This window comes from Bubalus bubalis, chromosome X, assembly GCF_019923935.1.
Source record: "Bubalus bubalis isolate 160015118507 breed Murrah chromosome X, NDDB_SH_1, whole genome shotgun sequence".
In the NCBI taxonomy this organism is placed as follows: domain Eukaryota; kingdom Metazoa; phylum Chordata; class Mammalia; order Artiodactyla; family Bovidae; genus Bubalus; species Bubalus bubalis.
In genome coordinates, this window is record NC_059181.1 from 70161621 (window position 1) to 70181464 (window position 19844).

Consider the following 19844-nt stretch of genomic DNA (forward strand, 5'->3'; position numbering starts at 1 on the left):
GGGCAAGAGGAGTTACCCCACATCGGAGGTCAAGGGCAGCAGCCGAGAGGAGCTACCCCATGTCCAAGGCCAAGGGCAGCAGCCGGGAGGCACAACCCCACCTCCAAGGAGCAGTGGCTGCATGGGCACAGGAGGGCCTAGAGGAGCTATTCCACATTCAAGGTCAGAAGGGGCAGTGGTGAGGAGATACCCCTCGTCCAATGTAAGAAGCAGCAGCTGCGCTTTGCTGGAGCAGCTGTGAAGAGATATCCCTCGCCCAAGGTAAGAGAAACCCAAGTAAGACAGTAGGTCTTGCAAGTGGCATCAGAAGGCAGACACACTGAAACCATACTCACAGAAAACTAGTCAATCTAATCACACTAGGACCACAGCCTTGTCTAACTCAGTGAAACTAAGCCATGCCAGTGCGGTCACGTAAGAGGGGTGGGTAATGGTGGAGAGGTCTGACAGAATGTGGTCCACATGAGAAGGGAATGGCAAACCACTTCAGTATTCTTGCCTTGAGAACCCCATAAACAGTATGAAAAGGCAAAATGATAGGATACTGAAAGAGGAACTCTCCAGGTCAGTAGGTGCCCAATATGCTACTGGAGATCAGTGGAGAAATAACTCCAGAAAGAAGGAAGGGATGGAGCTAGAGCAAAAATGATACCCAGTTGTGGATGTGACTGGTGAGAGAAGCAAAGTCTGATGGTGTAAAGAGTAATATTGCATAGGAACCTGGAATGTCAGGTCCATAAATCAAGGCAAATTGGAAGTGGTCAAACAAGAGATAGCAAGAGGGAATATCAACATTCTAGGAATCAGGGAACTAAAATGGACTGGAATGGGTGAATTTAACTCAGATGACCATTATATCTATTACTGCGGGCATGAATCCCTCAGAAGAAATGGAGTAGCCATCACGGTCAACAAAAGAGTTCGAAATGCAGTACTTGGATGCAATCTCAAAAACGACAGAATGATCTCTGTTCGTTTCCAAGGCAAACCATTCAATATCACAGTAATCCAAGTCAATGACGCAACCAGTAATGCTGAAGAAGCTGAATTTGAACAGTTCTATGAAGACCTCCAAGACCTTTTAGAACTAACACCCAAAAAAGATGTCCTTTTCATTATAGGCGACTGGAATGCAAAAGTAGGAAGTCAAGAAACACCTGGAGTAACAGGCATATTTGGCCTTGGAGTACGGAATGAAGCAGAGAAAAGACTAATAGAGTTTTGCAAAGAAAATGCACTGATCATAGCAAACACCCTCTTCCAACAACACAAGAGAAGATTCTACACACGGACATCACCAGATGGTCAACACCAAAATCAGATTGATTACATTCCTTGAAACCAAAGGTGGAGAAGCTCTATACAGTCAACAACAATAACAACAAAAAGACCAGGAGCTGACTGTGGCTCAGATCATGAACTCCTTATTGCCAAATTCAGACTTAAATTGAAGAAAGTAGGGAAAACCACTAGACCATTCAGGTATGACCTAAATCAAATCCCTTATGATTATACAGTGGAAGGGAGAAATGTTTTTAAGGGACTAGATCTGATAGATAGAGTGCCTGATGTACTATGGATTGAGGTTCATGACATTTTACATGGACAGGGATCAAGACCATCCCAATGGCAAAGAAATGCAAAAAAGGAAAATGACAGTTGGGGGAGGCCTTACAAACAGCTGTGAAAAGAAGAAAAGTGAGAAGCAAAGGAGAAAAGGAAAGATATAAGCATCTGAATGCAGAATTCCAAAGAATAGCAAGAAGAGATAAGAAAGACATCCTCAGCGATCAATGCAAAGAAATAGAGGAAAACAACAGAATGGGAAAGACTAGAGATCTCTTCAAGAAAATTAGAGACAACAAGGGGACATTTCATGCAAAGATGGGCTCGATAAAGGACAGAAATGGTATGGACCTAACAGAAGCAGAAGATATCAAGAAGAGGTGGCAAGAATACACAGAAGAACTGTACAAAAAAGATCTTCACGACCCAGATAATCACAATGGTGTGATCACTCACCTAGAGCCAGACATCCTGGAATGTGAAGTCAAGTGGGCCTTAGAAAGCACCACTATGAACAAAGCTAGTGGAGGTGATGGATTTCCAGTTCAGCTATTTCAAATCCTGAAAGATGATGCTGTGAAAGTGTTGCACTCAATATGCCAGCAAATTTACAAAACTCAGCAGAGGCCACAGGACTGGAAAACCTCAGTTTTCATTCCAATCCCAAAGAAAGGCAATGCCAAAGAATGCTCAAACTACCGCACAATTGCACTCATCTCACACATTAGTAAAGTAATGCTCAAAATTCTCCAAGCCAGGCTTCAGCAGTATGTGAACCGTGAACTTCCTGATGTTCAAGCTGGTTTAAAAGGCAGATGAACCAGAGGCCAAATTGCTAACATCTGCTGGATCATGGAAAAAGCAAGAGAGTTCCAGAAAAAACATCTATTTCTGCTTTATTGACTATGCCAAAACCTCTGACTGTGTAGATCACAATAAACTGTGGAAAATTCTGAAAGAGATTGGAATACCAGAACACCTGACCTGCCTCTTGAGAAATTTGTATGAAGGTCAGGAAGCAACAGTTAGAACTGGACATGGGACAACAGACTGATTCCAAATAGGAAAAGGAGAACGTGGAGGCTACATATTGTTACCCTGCTTATTTAACTTATATGCAGAGTACATCATGAGAAACGCTGGGCTGGAAGAAGCACAAGCTGGAATCAAGATTGCTGGGAGAAATATTAATAACCTCAGATGTGCAGATGATACCACCCTTATGGCAGAAAGTGAAGAGGAACTCAAAAGCCTCTTGATGAAGGTGAAAGAGGAGAGTGAAAAAGTTGGCTTAAAGCTCAGCATTCAGAAAACTAAGATCATTGCATCTGGTCCCATCACTTCATGGGAAATAGATGGGGAAACAGTGGAAATAGTGTCAGACTTTATTTTTTGGGCTCCAAAATCACTGCAGATGGTGACTGCAGCCATGAAATTAAAAGACACTTACTCCTTGGAAGAAAAGTTATGACCAACCTAGATAGCATATTGAAAAGCAGAGACATTACTTTGCCAACAAAGGTCCATCTAGTCAAGGCTATGGTTTTTCCAGTGGTCATGTATGAATGTGAGAGTTGGACTGTGAAGAAAGCTGAGCGCCGAAGAATTGATGCTTTTGAACTGTGTTGTTGGTGAAGACTCTTGATTGTCTCTTGGACTGCAAGGACATCCAACAAGTCCATTCTGAAAGAGATCAGCCCTGGGATTTCTTTGGAAGGAATGATGCTAAAGCTGAAACTCCAGTACTTTGGCCACCTCATTTGAAGTGTTGACTAATTGGAACAGACTCTGATGCTGGGAGGGATTTGGGGCAGGAGGAGAAAGGGACGACAGAAGATGAGATGGCTAGATGGCATCACTGAATCGATGGACGTAAGTTTGTGTGAACTCCGGGAATTTGTGATAGACAGGGAGGCCTGGCGTGCTGTGATTCATGGGGTCACAAAGAGTCGGACACGACTGAGTGACTGAACTCAACTTCACTGTAATAACTAATTAGAGAGTATATAACTCCATTGATAACACTAGCAAGGGGATACTCTTTCTGCCGCTTTCTGATGTCTATGTCAGAAGCTTTCTTTATCCCTTTTATATTTTAATAAAACTCTATTGCACAAAAGCTCTTAGTGATCAAGCCTCGTCTCTGGCCCCGTATTGAATTCTTCTCCTCCAGAGGCCAAGAATCCAGACATCTTTCCATGGTTCAGCAACAACCTTTCACAAACGACAAAGACAAAAATACTAACCAAATCATCAGTAGACATGACTGCTACCTCACAGCCCTGCCCATCCGAGGGAGAAAAAAACTTATCTCCTTCCACCAGCAAGCAAGCACAAATCACACCCAATATGAAGGTTACACAAACAACTGGAGCAACCATACCTACTTAGCGAAGAAACCAAAAGGAAAAAGGTATTTGACCTAAAAGCTTGAGAAAAGGAAGCCTTAAACACAATTAAAAAAAAATGAAAAAGCAGATAAATATTGCAAAAATTAAGGAGCAACCTAGAAAAAACACAAGTCCAAATAAACAAAGAGAAAATAGGCAAACTCTCTGAAAAAGAATTAAGAGTAAAGATGATCCAAAACCTTGAAAATGCAATGGAGAAAATGCAAGAATCAATTAACACATTTAACAAACACCTAGAAGAAATAAAGAATAAACAGAGACAAACAATGTAATTACTGAAATTAAAAATACTCTATAAGGAATCAATTGCAGAATATCTGAGGCAGAATGGAAAAGTGAGCTGAAAGACAGAATGGTAGAAATAACTGCTGAACAGCAGAATATAGGAAAAGAATGAAAAGAATTGAGGATAGTCTCAGAGACCTCTGGGACAATATTAAATGCACCAACATTCATATTATAGGGGTACTTCAAGAAGAATAGGAAGAGAAAGAGTATGAAAAATTTTTTGAAGAGATGATAGTCAAAAATTTTCTCAAACTGGGAAAGGAAATAGTCAATTAAGTCCAAGAAGCACAGAGAGTCCAATACAGGGTAAACCAAGGAGAAACATGACAAGAAACATACTAATCAAATTTTAAACAATTTAACACAAATAAAGAATATTAAAAGTAGCAAGGGAAAAGCAGCAAGTAAGATACAAGGGAAATCCCATATGCTTAACAGCTGATTTTTCAGCAGAAGCTCTGCAGGCCAGAAGGGAATTTCAGGATATATTTAAAGTACTAAAAGGGAAAAATCTACAACCAAGATTACTCCACCCAACAAGGACCCCTTTGAAAACTGATGGAGAAATCAAGAGATTTACAGACAAGCAAAAATTAAATGAATTTAGTATCTCCAAACCAGTTTTACAATAAATGATAAAGGAGTTAGATAGACAGGAAACATAAAAGAAGAAAAAGTCCTATAGAAACAAATCCCAAGAAATTAAGAAAATGGCAATAGGAGCACTGTTGTTGTTTAGTCACACAGTCAAGTCCAGCTCTCTGAGACCCCATGGGCTGAATCATGCCAGGTTTCCCTTCACTACCTCCCAGAAGTTGCTCAAACTCATGTCCATTGAGTTGGTGATGCCATTCAACCATCTCATCCTCTGTCATCACCTTCTCCTCCTGCCTTCAATCTTTCCCATCATCAGGGTCTTTTTCAACAAGTCAGCTCTTTCCATCAGAGGACCAATTGTAGGTTCAGCTTCAGTATCAATCCTTCCAGCGAATATTCATGGTGGATTTCCTTTAGGATTGACTTGCTTGATATTGACATAAAGGCTGTATATGGCAAACCCACAGCAAACATTTTTCTCAATGGTAAAAAATTGAAAGCATTTCCTGTAAGATCAGGAACAAGACAAGGGTGCCACTCTCACCACTATTATTCAACATAGTTTTGGAAGTCCCAGCTATGGCAATCAGAGAAGGAAAAGAAATAAAAAGGAATTCAGAATAGAAAAGAAGAAATAAAACTCTCACTGTTTGCAAATGACATGATACTATACATAAAAAAAAAACCCTAAAGATACTATCAGTAAATTACTAGAGCTAATCAATGAATTTAGCGAAGTTGCAGGATACAAAATCAATATAGAGAATTTACTTGCATTCCTTTGTCAGTTTTCAGTTCAGTCACTCATTGGTGCTCGAATATTTGTGAGCCCATGGAATGCAGCATGCCAGGCTTCCCTGTCTATCACCAACTCCCAGAGCTTGCTCAAACTCATATCCATAAAGTCAGTGATGCCCTCCAACCATCTCATCTTCTGTCATTACCTTCTTCTCCTGCCTTCAATATTTCCCAGCATCAGGGTCTTTTCCAATGAGTCAGTTATTCTCATAAGGTGGCCAAAGTATTGGAGCTTCAGTTTCAGCATCATCCTTCCAATGAATATTTAGGACTGATTTCCTTTAGGATTGACTGGTTTCATCCCCTTGCATTCCAAGAGAATCTCCTTTATACTAACAATGAAAAATCAGAGAAATTAAAGAATCAATCCCATTTACCACTGCAACAGAAAGAATAAAATGTCTAGCAATAAACATACCTAAGGAGACAAACAATCTGTATACAGAAAACTATAAGACACTGAGGAAGGAAATCAAAGGCCATATAAACTGATGGAGAGATATGCCATGTTACTGGATTGGAAGAATCAACATTGTGAAAATGACTATACTACCAAATGCAATCTACACATTCAATATGATCCATATCAAATTACAAATGGCATTTTTCACAGAACTAGAACAAACAATTTCACAATACATATGGGAACACAAAAGACCACAAATAGCCAAAGCAATCTTGAGAAAGAAGAATGGTGCTGGAGGAGTCAACCTTCCTGACTTCAGACAGCATTACAAAGCTACAGTTATCAATACAGTATGGTACTGGTACAAAAACATAAATATAGAACAATGGAACAAAATAGAAAACCCAGACATAAGCCCACAAACCTATGGGCAAATCATCTTTGTCAAAGGAGGCACGAATATAAAATGGGGAAAAGATAGTCTGTTCAATAAGGGGTGCTGGGAAAACTGGACAGCTACATGTAAAAAAAAAATGAAATTAGAATACTTCCTAAAAACATACACAAAGATAAAATCAAAATGGATTAAAGACCTAAATGTTAGACCAGAAACTGTAAAACTCTAAGAGTAAAACATTGGCTGAACAGAGTATGATAATTCACAGCAAGATCTTCCATGACCCACCTCCTAGAGTAATGGGATTTAAAACAAAAATAAAAAAGTGGGACCTAATTAAACTTAAACACTTTTGTATAGCAAAGGAAACTATAAACAAGGTGAAAATACAACCCTCAGAATGGAAGAAAATAATAGGAAATGAAACAACTGACAAAGGATTAATTTCCAAAATATACAAGCAGCTCATAGAAGTCAATACCAGGAAAACAAACAACCCAGTCAAAAAGTAAGATAAGAATATAAACAGACATTTCTCCAAAGAAGATATACAAATGACTAATGAACACATGAAAAGATGTTCAATATATCTCATTATTATAGAAATGCAAATCAAAACTACAAAGAGATATCATCACACCAGTCAAAATGGTCATCATCAAAATGTCTAGAAACAATAAAAGCTAGAGAGGGTATAGAGAAAAGGGAATCCTCTTGCACTGTTGGTGGGAATGTAAATTGATACAGCCACTATGGAAGACAGTATGGAGATTCCTTAAAAACACACACACACACACACACACACACACACAAGAAATAAAACCACTGAAAGACTGTATATTCAATTTCTAGCCATATACCCTGAGGAAACCAAAACTGAAAAAGACAGATGTACTCCAATGTTCATTGAAACACTATTTACAATAGCTGGTACGTGGAAGCAACCTACATGTCCATTGATAGATGAATGGATAAGAAACAGTGGTACATACAGATCAGATCAGATCAGATCAGTCGCTCAGTCGTGTTCGACTCTTTGCGACCCCATGAATCACAGCACGCCAGGCCTCCCTGTCTATCACCAACCCCCAGAATTCACTCAGACTCACGTCCATCGAGTCAGTGATGCCATCCAGCCATCTCATCCTCTGTCGTCCCCTTCTCCTCCTGCCCCCAAACCCTCCCAGCATCAGAGTCTTTTCCAATGAGTCAACTCTTCGCATGAGGTGGCCAAAGTACTGGAGTTTCAGCTTTAGCATCATTCCTTCCAAAGAAATCCCAGGGCTCATCTCCTTCAGAATGGACTGGTTGGATCTCCTTGCAGTCCAAGGGACTCTCAAGAGTCTTACCCAACACCACAGTTCAAAAGCATCAATTCTTCGGTTCTCAGCCTTCTTCACAGTCCAACTCTCACATCCATACATGACCACAGGAAAAACCATAGCCTTGACTAGACGAACCTTTGTTGGTAAAGTAATGTCTCTGCTTTTGAATATTTTATCTAGGTTAGTCATAACTTTCCTTCCAAGGAGTAAGCATCTTTTAATTTCATGGCTGCAGTCACCATCTGTAGTGATTTTGGAGCCCAGAAAAATAAAGTCTGACACCGTTTCCACTGTTTCCCCATCTATTTCCCATGAAGTGATGGGACGGGATGCCATGATCTTCATTTTCTGAATGTTGAGCTTTAAGCCAACTTTTTCACTCTCCTCTTTCACTTTCATCAAGAGGCTTTTGAGTTCCTCTTCTCTTTCTGCCATAAGGGTGGTGTCATCTGCATATCTGAGGTTATTGATATTTCTCCCAGCAATCTTGATTCCAGCTTGTGTTTTTTCCAGTCCAGCGTTTCTCATAATGTACTCTGCATATAAGTTAAATGGAATATTATTCAGCCATAAAAAAGAAAGCAGTTGTGTCAGTTCTAATGAGATTGATGAACCTAGAGCCTATTATACAGAGTAAAATAATTCAGAAAGAGAAAAGGAAATATCATATACAAATGCATATATATATAGAATCTAGAAAGATGGTACTGATAAAATTATTTTCAAGGCAGCAATGGAGACACAGATATAGATTACATACTTATGAACATGGAGTGGGGGGAGGAAGGAGAGGATGGGCTGTCTGGTGAGAGTAACATGGAATACCATAGATAAAATGAATAGCCAATGGGGGGGGGAAGATATTGCTATGATTTATATCAAAGAGTCTTCTGCCTGTGTCTCTAATTGTTTTATATTACATTTAGGTCTTTATTTAATTTTTACTTTATTTTTTGTATACAGTATTAGGGAGTGTTCTAAATTCATTCTTTTACATGTCTCTGTCTGGTTTTACCTGTCCCACTTATTAAAGAGATGGTCTTTTCTTCATTATATATTCTTGCCTTCTTTATCATAGGTTAGGCAGCCAGAGGTGCATGTGTTTATGTCTGGACTTTCTATCGTGTTCCATTTACCTAAATTTCTGTTTTTGCACAAATACCATACTATGTAGTTTTCTAGTATAATCTGAAGTCAGGGAACCTGATTCCCCTGTTCCATTCTTCTTTCTCATTATTTCTTTCACTATTTGGAGTTTTTACTATTTCCATACAAATTGCAAAGCTTACTGTTCTAGTTCTATGAAAAATGCCCTTGGTAATTTGGGATTCCTTTATGTCTATAAATTGTTTTGGGTTGTGTAGTCATTTTCTCAACATTCATTCATCCAGTCCAAGTACATGGTATATCTCTCCATCTGTTTGTCTCATCTTTTATTTCTTTCATCAATATTCTATTTTTTCTGAGTACAGTTATTTCCCCACCTTAAGTAGGTTTATTCCTAGGTATATGATTCTTTTAAATCAATGGTAAATGAGATTGTCTCTGTAAACTCTTTTTCTGATCATTCATTGCTAGTGGATAGGAATTTAATAGATATCTGTATATTAATTTTCTATCCTGCGACTTTACCAAATTTATTGATGAACTCTAGTAGTCTTCTAGTGACATATTTAGAATTTTTTATATATAGTATCATGTCATCTGCAAACAGTAATAATTTTACTTTTTCTTTTCCAAATTTAATTCATTTTCTTTCTTTTTTTCCCCCTCTGATTGCCATGGCTAGAACTTATAAAACTATGTTGAATGAAAGTGGCAAGAGTGGACATCTTTGTATTGTTCCTGATCTTACAGGAGATCTTTTCAGATTTTCATCATTAAGAATTATGTTCTCTGTGGGTTTGTCATATATGGCCTTTATTATGTTGAGGTAGGTTTCCTCTAAGCCCACTTGTAGACTTTTTATCATAAATGTGTGTTGAATAGTGTTAAAAGTTTTTTCTTCATGTACTGACATGATCATGTGATTCATTCTTAATTTTCTTAATGTGCTGTATCACACTGACTCCCCACATCCAAGGAGCTGTGGCTGAGCGGGCACAGGAGGGCTGAGAGGAGCTACTCCATGTTCAAGGTCAGGAGGGGTGGTGGTGAGGAGATACCCCTCGTCCAAGGTAAGGAGCAGTGGCTGCGCTTTGCTGGAGCAGCCATGAAGAGATACAAATCGCTGTGAAAAGAAGAGAAGCGATGAGAAAAGGAGAAAAGGAAAAATATTCTCACTTGAATGCAGAGTTCCAAAGAATAGAAAAGACAGATAAGAAAGCCTTCCACAGCGATCAATGCAAAGAAATAGAGGAAACCAACAGAGTGGGAAAGACTAGAGATCTCTTCAAGAAAATTAGAGACAACAAGGGAAAATTTCATGCAAAGATGGGCTCAATAAAGGACAGAAATGGCATGGACCTAACAGAAGCAGAAGCTATCAAGAAGAGGTGGCAAGAATACACAGAACTATACAAAAAACATCTTCATGAAAAGATAATCACAATGGTGTGATCACTGACCTAGAGGCAGACATCCTGGAATGTGAAGTCAAGTTGGCCTTAGAGAGCATCACTATGAACAAAGCTAGTGGAGGTGATGGAATTCCAGTTGAGCTACTTCAAATCCTGAAAGATGATGCTGTGAAAGTGCTGCACTCAATATGCCAGCAAATTTGGAAAACTCAGCGGAGGCCACAGGACTGGAAAAGCTGTTTTCATTCCAATCCCAAAGAAAGGCAATGCCAAAGAATGCTCAAACTACCACACAATTGCACTCATCTCACATGCTAATGAAGTAATGCTGAAAATTATCCAAGCTAGGCTTCAGCAATACGTGAACCGTGAACTTCCATATGTTCAAGATGGCTTTAGAAAAGGTAGAGGAACCAGAGATCAAATTGTGAACATCTGCTGGATCATCGAAAAAGAAAGACAGTTCCAGAAAAGCATCTATTTCTGCTTTATTGACTATGCCAAAGTCTTTGTGTGGATCACAATAAACTGTGGAATATTCTTCAAGAGATGGGAATACCAGACGACCTGACCTGTCTCCTGAGAAACCTGTATGCAGGTCAGTAAGCAACAGTTAGAACTGGACATGGAACAACAGACTGGTTCCAAATAGGAAAAGGAGTACATCAAAGCTGTATATTATCACCCTGCTTATTTAACTTATATGCAGAGTACATCATGAGAAAAGCTGGGCTTGAAGAAGCACAAGCTGGAATCACGATTGCCAGGAAAAATTCAATAACCTCAGATATGCAGATGACACCACCCTTATGACAGAAAGTGAAGAGGAACTCAAAAGCCTCTTGATGAAAGTGAAAGAGGAGAGTGAAAAAGTTGGCTTAAAGCTCAACATTCAGAAAACGAAGATCATGGCATCTGGTCCCATCACTTCATTGGAAATAGATGGGGAAACAGTGGAAACAGTGTCAGACTTTATTTTTTCTGGGCTCCAAAATCACTGCAGATGGTGATTGCAGCCATGAAATTAAAAGAAGCTTACTCCTTGTAAGGAAAGTTATGACCAACCTAGCTAGCATATTCAAAAGCAGAGACATTACTTTGCCAACAAAGGTCCGTCTAGTCAAGGCTATGGTTTTTCCAGTAGTCATGTATGGATGTGAGAGTTGGACTGTGAAGAATGCTGAGCGCCAAAGAATTAATGCTTTGGAACTGGGTGTTGGAGAAGACTCTTGAGAGTCCCTTGGACTGCAACGAGATCCAACCAGTCCATTCTGAAGGAGATTAGCCCTGGGATTTCTTTGGAAGGAATGATGCTAAAGCTGAAACTCCAGTACTTTGGCCACCTCGTGCAAAGATTTGACTCATTGGAAAAGTCTCTGATGCTGGGAGGTATTGGGGGCAGGAGTAGAAGGGGACGACAGAGGATGAGATGGCTGGATGGCATCACTGACTCAATGGATGTGAGTCTGAGTGAACTCTAGGAGTTGGTGATGGACAGGGAAGCCTGGCATGCTCTAATTCATGGGGTCACAGAGTCGGACACGACTGAGTGACTGAACTGAACTGATCACACTGATTGAGTTTCATATATTGAATAATGCTTACATCCCTAGGATAAATCCCAGTTGCTCAATGTTTATGATTCTTTTAATGTGGTATTGGATTCTATTTGCTAGTGTTTTGTTGAGGACTTTTGCATTTATGTTCTTCAGTGATATTTGTGATCTTTGTCTGATTTTGGTGTCAAGGTAGTGGTGGCCTCATATAATGAGATTAAAGTGTCCCTTCCTCTGCATTTTTGGGAAGATTTTTATCAGAATAGGTGTTAAGTCATCTTAAGTATTTGATAGAATTAGCCTGTGAAGACATTTGGCCGTATGCTTTTGCTTGTTGGAAATTTTTTTTAAATTTATTTATTTTAATTGGAGAACAATTGGGCTTCCCCAATAGCTCAGTAGGTAAAGAATCCACCTGTAATGCAGAAGACCCCAGTTTGATTCCTGAGTTAGGAAGATCTGCTGGAGAATGAATAGGCTACCCACTCCAGTATGGGCTTCCCTTGTGGCTCAGCTGGTAAAGAATCCGTCTGCAATGTGGGAGACCTGGGTTTGATCCCTGGATTTGGAAGATCCCCTGAATAAGGGAAAGGCTAGTCCAGTATTCTGGCCTGGAGAATTCCATGAGCTGTATAGTTCATGCGGTCACAAACAGTCAGACACGGACATTACTGACTAATTTAAATTTATTTATTAAACATTTGAAACTTGTGGAAAAATTATGATCAGTGTCATGATACCCTGGTACAATTTGGTGGGCTTTAGCATCTAATCTAAGCACAGAAGATTATATAAAGCAAGTGCCTTCAATTGATGTGCTCTGTAATGAATTTCACACACCTCATGATGCAGCACTTTTCCTATCTAGGCCAATGTACACACACCATATTTCATCAAAGTATGATGAACTTAAAAAAATCAAGGAAGGCAAGTAAACAGTAGCATAAAGTTCATAAGTACATCACATCATATGAAATGGTGATGGCTCTTGTTCATGAAGCAGTGGTTTCCTTACACGTTTCCAAAGTCTGGGATGACATCAGTCCTCAATTCTATGCCACATTCTGGTCATTGACAATGTATAACCTTGCAGTTCCACATACCAGCTATGAACAGGAAGTCAATAAACTTAAAATCCAGATGAAAGCAATTGATGACAATCAGGAAATGCCTCCAAATAAAAATAAAAAAGAGAAGGAGTGATGTACTGCCCTTCAGGGCGAGCTTCTCGAGGAAGAAAAGAAACAGATGGAACATGTACAGTGAATTCTGCAGAGACTGAAACTGGAAAAGGACAACTGGCTTTTAGCAAAATCTACCAAAAATGAGACCATCACAAAATTTCTACAGCTGTGTATATTTCCTCGATGTATTTTTTCAGCAATTGATGCTGTTTACTCATTTTGTTGAATGGGTACATCAACAGAAAACTCCAAATTTTTCCACACTTCTTTGCTATGTTTGAGTTTTCTCTGATATAATTTACACAGTCACAAGCTGTACTGAAAATGAGCTAGTCAATATGGGAGATTCCCTTGCTGCATGTTAGAGACTGTGACCAGGTGGCACAGTGATAGAGCCACATATAAAAAGGAATGTGGAAATTATCCAGGATTCCTTACTATACGAGCAACTGGATTTGATGGTGGAAACAAAGCTGATCAGTTAGACTATGAAAATTTTTGACATGTTGTACACAAATGGCATTACAAACTAACCAAGGCATCAGTACATTGCCTTGAAAGAGGCGACTATACTCTCATCAGGAATATCTTGATTGTGCTAACAAAAAATACTTCCTTGGTACACAAAACTTTTGAATCTGGGTCAGGCTTTGGAAAGAAGAGAGCATAAAATCTTCCAAGAGGAAAAAGAAGAGGTCAGATCTATATGCATTGGCTATGGGCTACTCTGGGCAGTTGAAAAGTAGAAAGTCATACATGATACCTGAAAATGAGTTTCATCACAAAGACCCCCCCTTTGAGGAATTCAGTTGCCAGTGTACAAAATGGGCCTGGTGGCAGGCCTTCTTCATCGTCAATCAGAAGTGTATCTAAGTCGGACAAAAGCAGTAATACAGTTATGTAAAGTTTAAAAATAAAATAAAATTAAAAAAATAATAATAATAAAAAAAAGATAAAAAAAAAGAAGTGTATCTAAGTCGGACAAAAGCAGTAATACAGTTATGTAAAGTTTAAAAATAAAATAAAATTAAAAAAAAATAATAATTAAAAAAAAAAAAAAAAAAAGAAGTGTATCTAAGTCGGACAAAAGCAGTACTGTGGACACTGATAAATCAAGGGAGAGATCTCAATGTGGTGTGAAAGCTGTTGATAAAGCTTCTAGTTTCACACCAAAAGGGAATTCAAGTGATGGAAATAGTGGCTCTAACAGCAGCAAAGCTAAAGAAAATGACAAAGAAAAATGAAAAGAGACAGAAAAAGAGAAAAAAGAAAAGACTCCAGCTACTACTCGAGGCCCGAGTACTTGGTAAAGATGGGAAAGAAAAAACAAAGGAAGAACGGCCAAATAAAGATAAAAAGCAAGAGAGACAAAGGAAAGAACACCTAAATCTGACAAAGAGAAAGAAAAATTCAAGAAGGATGGAAAAGCTAAAGATGAGAAATTCAAGACCACTGTCCCAAATGTAGAATCAAAGTCAACACAAGAAAAGGAAAGAGAGAAGGAGTCATCCAGAGAATGAGATATAGCAAAGGAAATGAAATCAAAGGAAAATGTTAAAGGAGGAGAAAAACCACCAGTTTCTGGGTCCTTGAAGTCACCTGTTCCCCCATCAGATATTGCAAAGCCTGAAAGGGAACAGAAATGTCGCAAAATTGATACCCATTCTTCTCCATCACATTCTTCAACAGTAAAGGAGAGTCTCATCGAACTCAAGGAGTCTTCAGCAAAATTCTACATTAATCATACTCCTCCACCAGTGTCCAAGAGTAAGGAGAGATAAATGGACAAGAAAGATTTGGACAAGTCAAGGGAAAGATCCAGGGGCGGAGATGAAAAGGACAGGAAAGAGTGGAAAAGGGATCACTCAAACAATGACTGAGAAGTACCACCAGACTTAACAAAGAGGCAGAAAGAGGAAAGTGAAACAATGGGGGTTTCAAAATACAAAAGTGAAAGTCTGTGTGAGTATCCTTATCCAAATTAGAAAGACAAGGAAAAAAATAAATCAAAATCTCCAGGCAAAAAAAAAAAAAAAAAGATGGCGACTCATTTAAATCTGAAAAGATGGATAAAATCTCCTCTGGTGGCAAAAAGGAGTCCAGGCATGATAAAGAAAACATAGAAAAGAAAGAGAAACGAGACAGTTCCAGAGGAAAGGAAGAGAAGAAACATCGTAAGTCCTCGGACAAGCACAGATAATGAAGACTTTCAATGAAGGGTATGGACAGACGCCTAAGCTGAAGGTCTCCCAGAGGAGGATGCCAAAGCTCCATGCGTCACTCTCAGAATGATATCTCCCATAACTGAGAGCTTCTAGTGCTGTCCATTTAATGGGAATCTGCTTTAAATCAGAAGATGAATACACACCACCATCCTCTTGATGAGACATTCCAAAGTCACTAGTTTTCAGAACATTATTTTCACCTCCAGGCAGTTTCTTGGAGCAAGGTCCCTGTGCATATAATTTTTACCTGAGATTTGCCATCGAGAAGCAGCATCTAATAAAAATTTCACTAATTGTTTTAGTTCATCCTTCTTTCTCAGAAAGGAGAGGAAATCACGTCCTGGAACAAGTCCCTTAATTTTGTAGATAGGCTGTATTTGTGTGCTAACTTTTATGAGTTTTACAATATTGGTATGATTATACTGCTTGAGGATTTTGGCTTCTTGTAAAATTTTTAATTTCAGTTCCTGGGAAAGATCATCTTCACATGTTCTCACAGTGATACCAATTTTATCTTTTAATGTGCCCCTAAATGTGTCATCAAAATTTCCCTCACCCAGTAATTATGACAGCTTCATGATTGAGATGAAGAAGGCAGTGGCAACCCACTCCAGTACTCTTGCCTGGAAAATCCCATGGACGGAGGAGCCTGGTAGGCTGCAGGCCATGGGGTCGCTAAGAGTTGGACACGACTGAGCGACTTCACTTTCACTTACTTTACAATATTATGATGGCTTTTTGCCATACATTAACATGAATCATCCATGGGTAAACATGTGTTCCCCCATCCTGAACTGCCCTCCCACCTCCCTCTCCTTGTTAGATAGTTTTAATCACAGTTTCAATTTCAGTACTTGTGATTGATTTGTTGACATTTTTTCTTTCTTTCTGGCTTAGTCTTAGAAAGTTGTTTCTAAGAAGCTGTCCATTTCTTGTAGGTTGTCAATTTTATTGGCATGTAGTTACTTGTATTGATCTCATATCCTTTGTTTTTCTGTGATATTGGTTGTAAGTTCTTTTTCATTTCTATCAATATTTTTATTGATAGAATAAATTTCATTGATTTCATTGATCTTTGCTATTGTTTTCTTCATTTATTTCCGCTCTGATCTTTATGATTTGTTTCCTTCTACTAATTTTAGGTTCTTCTTTCTCTAGTTGCTTTAGGTGCAAGATTAGGTGCAAGATTTGTAACATTTCTTGTTTCCTGAGATAAGATTATATTGCTTTAAATGCCCCTTTTAGAACAACATTTTTCTGCATTCCATAGGTTTTTGTTATTATGTTTTCATTGTTATTTGATTCTAGGTATTTTTTTTTTTATTTTCTCTCTTTTTTTTAAAGTTATATCTTATTTTTTTGTACAATATTGTGCAAGTACGCCACCCAGTTTGGGGTTTTGGGGAGGTGATGACATGGGTTTGGGAGCCAGTTCCAGCAAATCCCCTTGCTAGTGTCCAGGGGGGCTGTGGCCATGACATGAGGAGAGAGGCTGCAATGGCAGGCCTGCCCTTGACACATTACTCGGCAATGGTGCTTTGGCTCTCTGGTGGTCTGAGCTTCCTCAATGAGCATTCTTTATTTTGGAGCTCCTCATTCTCATCCTCTCAGGCCGTCTCCTCACAGGCAATGTCACTCCCCTTCCTGGGTCTGCTCTCCAATCCTGTGTTCCAGCACCTAGTCCCTGTTTGCACCAGCTTGACACCTGTGTCAGGCTGGGGCATGCAGGGCTATGGCACAGATCATCTATGCAGGTCTCACTCTATCCTGCATGCCACGACCATTTCCTACGCTATCCTCCAGCCCCTCCAAGTTCCTTTTCTGTTCAGCTGATCCCTCACGTATTAAGGGATTTTTCCCAGACAAGAACCTCTCTTCACATTCAACCAATAGCCAGTTACACTGGTCCGGTCCATCTTCCATTCCTTTTACTTTTCCCTCCTTTTTTCATCTCACTCAGTTATGTTGGGATGTTTCTTGTCCTTTTAGGTGTCAAAGGTCCTCTGCTAGTGTTTACCAGGTACTCTGTAAATTTGGAAAACTCAGCAGTGGCCACAGGACTGGAAAAGGTCAGTTTTCATTCCAATCCCAAAGAAAGGCAATGCTAAAGAATGCTCAAACTACTACACAGTTGCACTCATCTCACATGCTACTAAAGGAATGCTCAAAATTCTCCAAGCCAGGCTTCAGCAGTACGTGAACCATGAACTTCCTGATGTCCTAGCTGGTTTTAGAAAAGGCAGAGGAACCAGAGATCAAATTGCCAACATCTGCTGGATCATCAAAAAAGCAAAAGTTTCAGAAGAACATCTGTTTCTGCTTTATTGACTATGCCAAAGCCTTTGACTGCGTGGATCAAAATAAACTGTGGAAAATTCTGAAAGAGATGGGAATACCAGACCACCTGACCTGCCTCTTGAGAAACTTATATGCAGGTCAGGAAGCAACAGTTAGAACTGGACATGGAACAACAGACTGGTTCCAAATAGGAAAAGGAGTACATCAAGGCTGTATATTGTCACCCTGCTTATTTAACTTATATGCAGAGTACATCATGAGAAATGCTGTGCTGGAAGAAGCACAAGCTGGAATCAAGATTGCCAGGAGAAATAGCAAACCTCAGATATGCAGATGACACCACCCTTATGGCAGAAAGTGAAGAGGATCTAAAAAGTCTCTTGATGAAAGTGAAAGTGGAGAGTGAACGACTTGGCTTAAAGCTCAGCATTCAGAAAACGAAGATCCTGGCATCCCATCCCATCACTTCATGGGAAATAGATGGGGAAACAGTGGAAACAGTGTCAGACTTTATTTTTTATGGGCTCCAAAATCACTGCAGATGGTGACTGCAGCCATGAAATTAAAAGACGTTTACTCTTTGGAAGAAAGGTTATGACCAACCTAGCTAGCATATTCAAAAGCAGAGATATTACTTTACCAACAAAGGTCTGTCTAGTCAAGGCTATGGTTTTTCCAGTGGTCATGCATGGATGTGAGAGTTGGACTGTGAAGAAAGCTGAGTGCCAAAGAATTGATGCTTTTGAACTATTGTTTTGGAGAAGACTCTTGAGAGTCCCTTGGGCTGCAAGGACATCCAACCAGTCCATTCTGAAGGACATCAACCCTGGGATTTCTTTGGAAGGAATGATGCTGAAACTGAAACTCCAGTACTTTGGCCACCTCATGAGAAGAGTTGACTCATTTGGAAAAGACTCTGATGCTGGGAGGGTTTGGGGGCAGGAGGAGAAGGGGATGACAGAAGATGAGATGGTGATGGCATCACTGACTTGATGGATGTGAGTCTGAGTGACCTCTGGGAGTTGGTGATGGACAGGGAAGCCTGGCATGCTGCAATTCATGGGGTCGCAAAGAGTCGGACATGACTGAGTGACTGAACTGAACTGAACTGTAGGAACTCTTCCACTTGTAGTTATATTCTTGATCTGTTTGTGAGGTGAAATGAACTCTACGTTGTGCTACTCTAACATCTTTCAAAAGCTCCATTTTTAGTTTATTTTTGTGTATGGTATTAAAGAATGTTCAAATTTCATTTTTTTACATGTAGCTGTCCAGTGTTCCAAGCACCATTTTTTTTAACAATCTGTCTTTTCTCCATTTTATATTCCTGTCTCCTTTGTCATAGATTAATTATTTACAGGTGTGTGGGTTTACTTCTGGGCTTTCTATTCTTTTCCATTGATCCATATTTCTGTTTTTGAGCCATTTCCATACTAATTTGATGATTGTAGCTTTGTAATATATTCTGAAGCCAAGGAGCTGGAATCCTCTAGCTCTGTTTTTCTTTCTCAAGGTTGTTTTGGCTATTCATGGTCTTTTGTGTCTCTCTACATATTTTAAAGTTTTTGTTTCTTTGCTTTACTTCTGTGGAAAATTCCATTGTTAATTTGATAGGGATTATATTGAAACTATAACACAATGGCCATCATTGAAAAGTCTACAAACAATACATGCTGATGAGGGTATTGAGAAAAGTACCCCCTACACTGTTGATGGGAATGTTATTTGGTACAGTCACTACAGAGAATAATATGGAGATTCCTTAAGTAACTGAAAATAGAGCTGCTGTATGATCCAGTAATCCCACTCTTGGGCATATATCTGGATAAAATCATGATTCAAAATGACGCATGCTCCTCAGTGTTCACTGCAGCACTGTTTACAACAATCAAGACAGCAAAGTAACCAGAATGAATTGGTAAAAGCATATAGTATATATATACATGGATTATTACTCAGGTTTTAAAAAGAATAAAATAATACCTTTTGTAGCAAGATGGATGGATGTAGAGATTATCCTACAAAAGCCAAGTGAGAAGAGAAAGACAAATATCATATCATATCACTTATGCATGGAATCTAAAATGATGAAACATGTGAACTTATTTACAAAACAGAAACAGACTCAGAGACCTCAAAAATAAACTGATTGTTACCAGAGACTAGCAAAGGGGAAGAAGAATAAATCGGGAATTGGGGATTAACAAATACAGATTACTATATGTAAAATAGATAACAAGAAGGACATCTTGTATAGCACAAGGAATTCTGCTT

At 39.1% G+C, this 19844-nt stretch overlaps 1 pseudogene; it reads left to right on the forward strand.

The window, feature by feature from the left end:
• Window positions 1–3764: 3764 nt before the first annotated feature.
• Window positions 3765–15416, forward strand: LOC102406883 (annotated as a pseudogene).
• Window positions 15417–19844: the final 4428 nt, after the last annotated feature.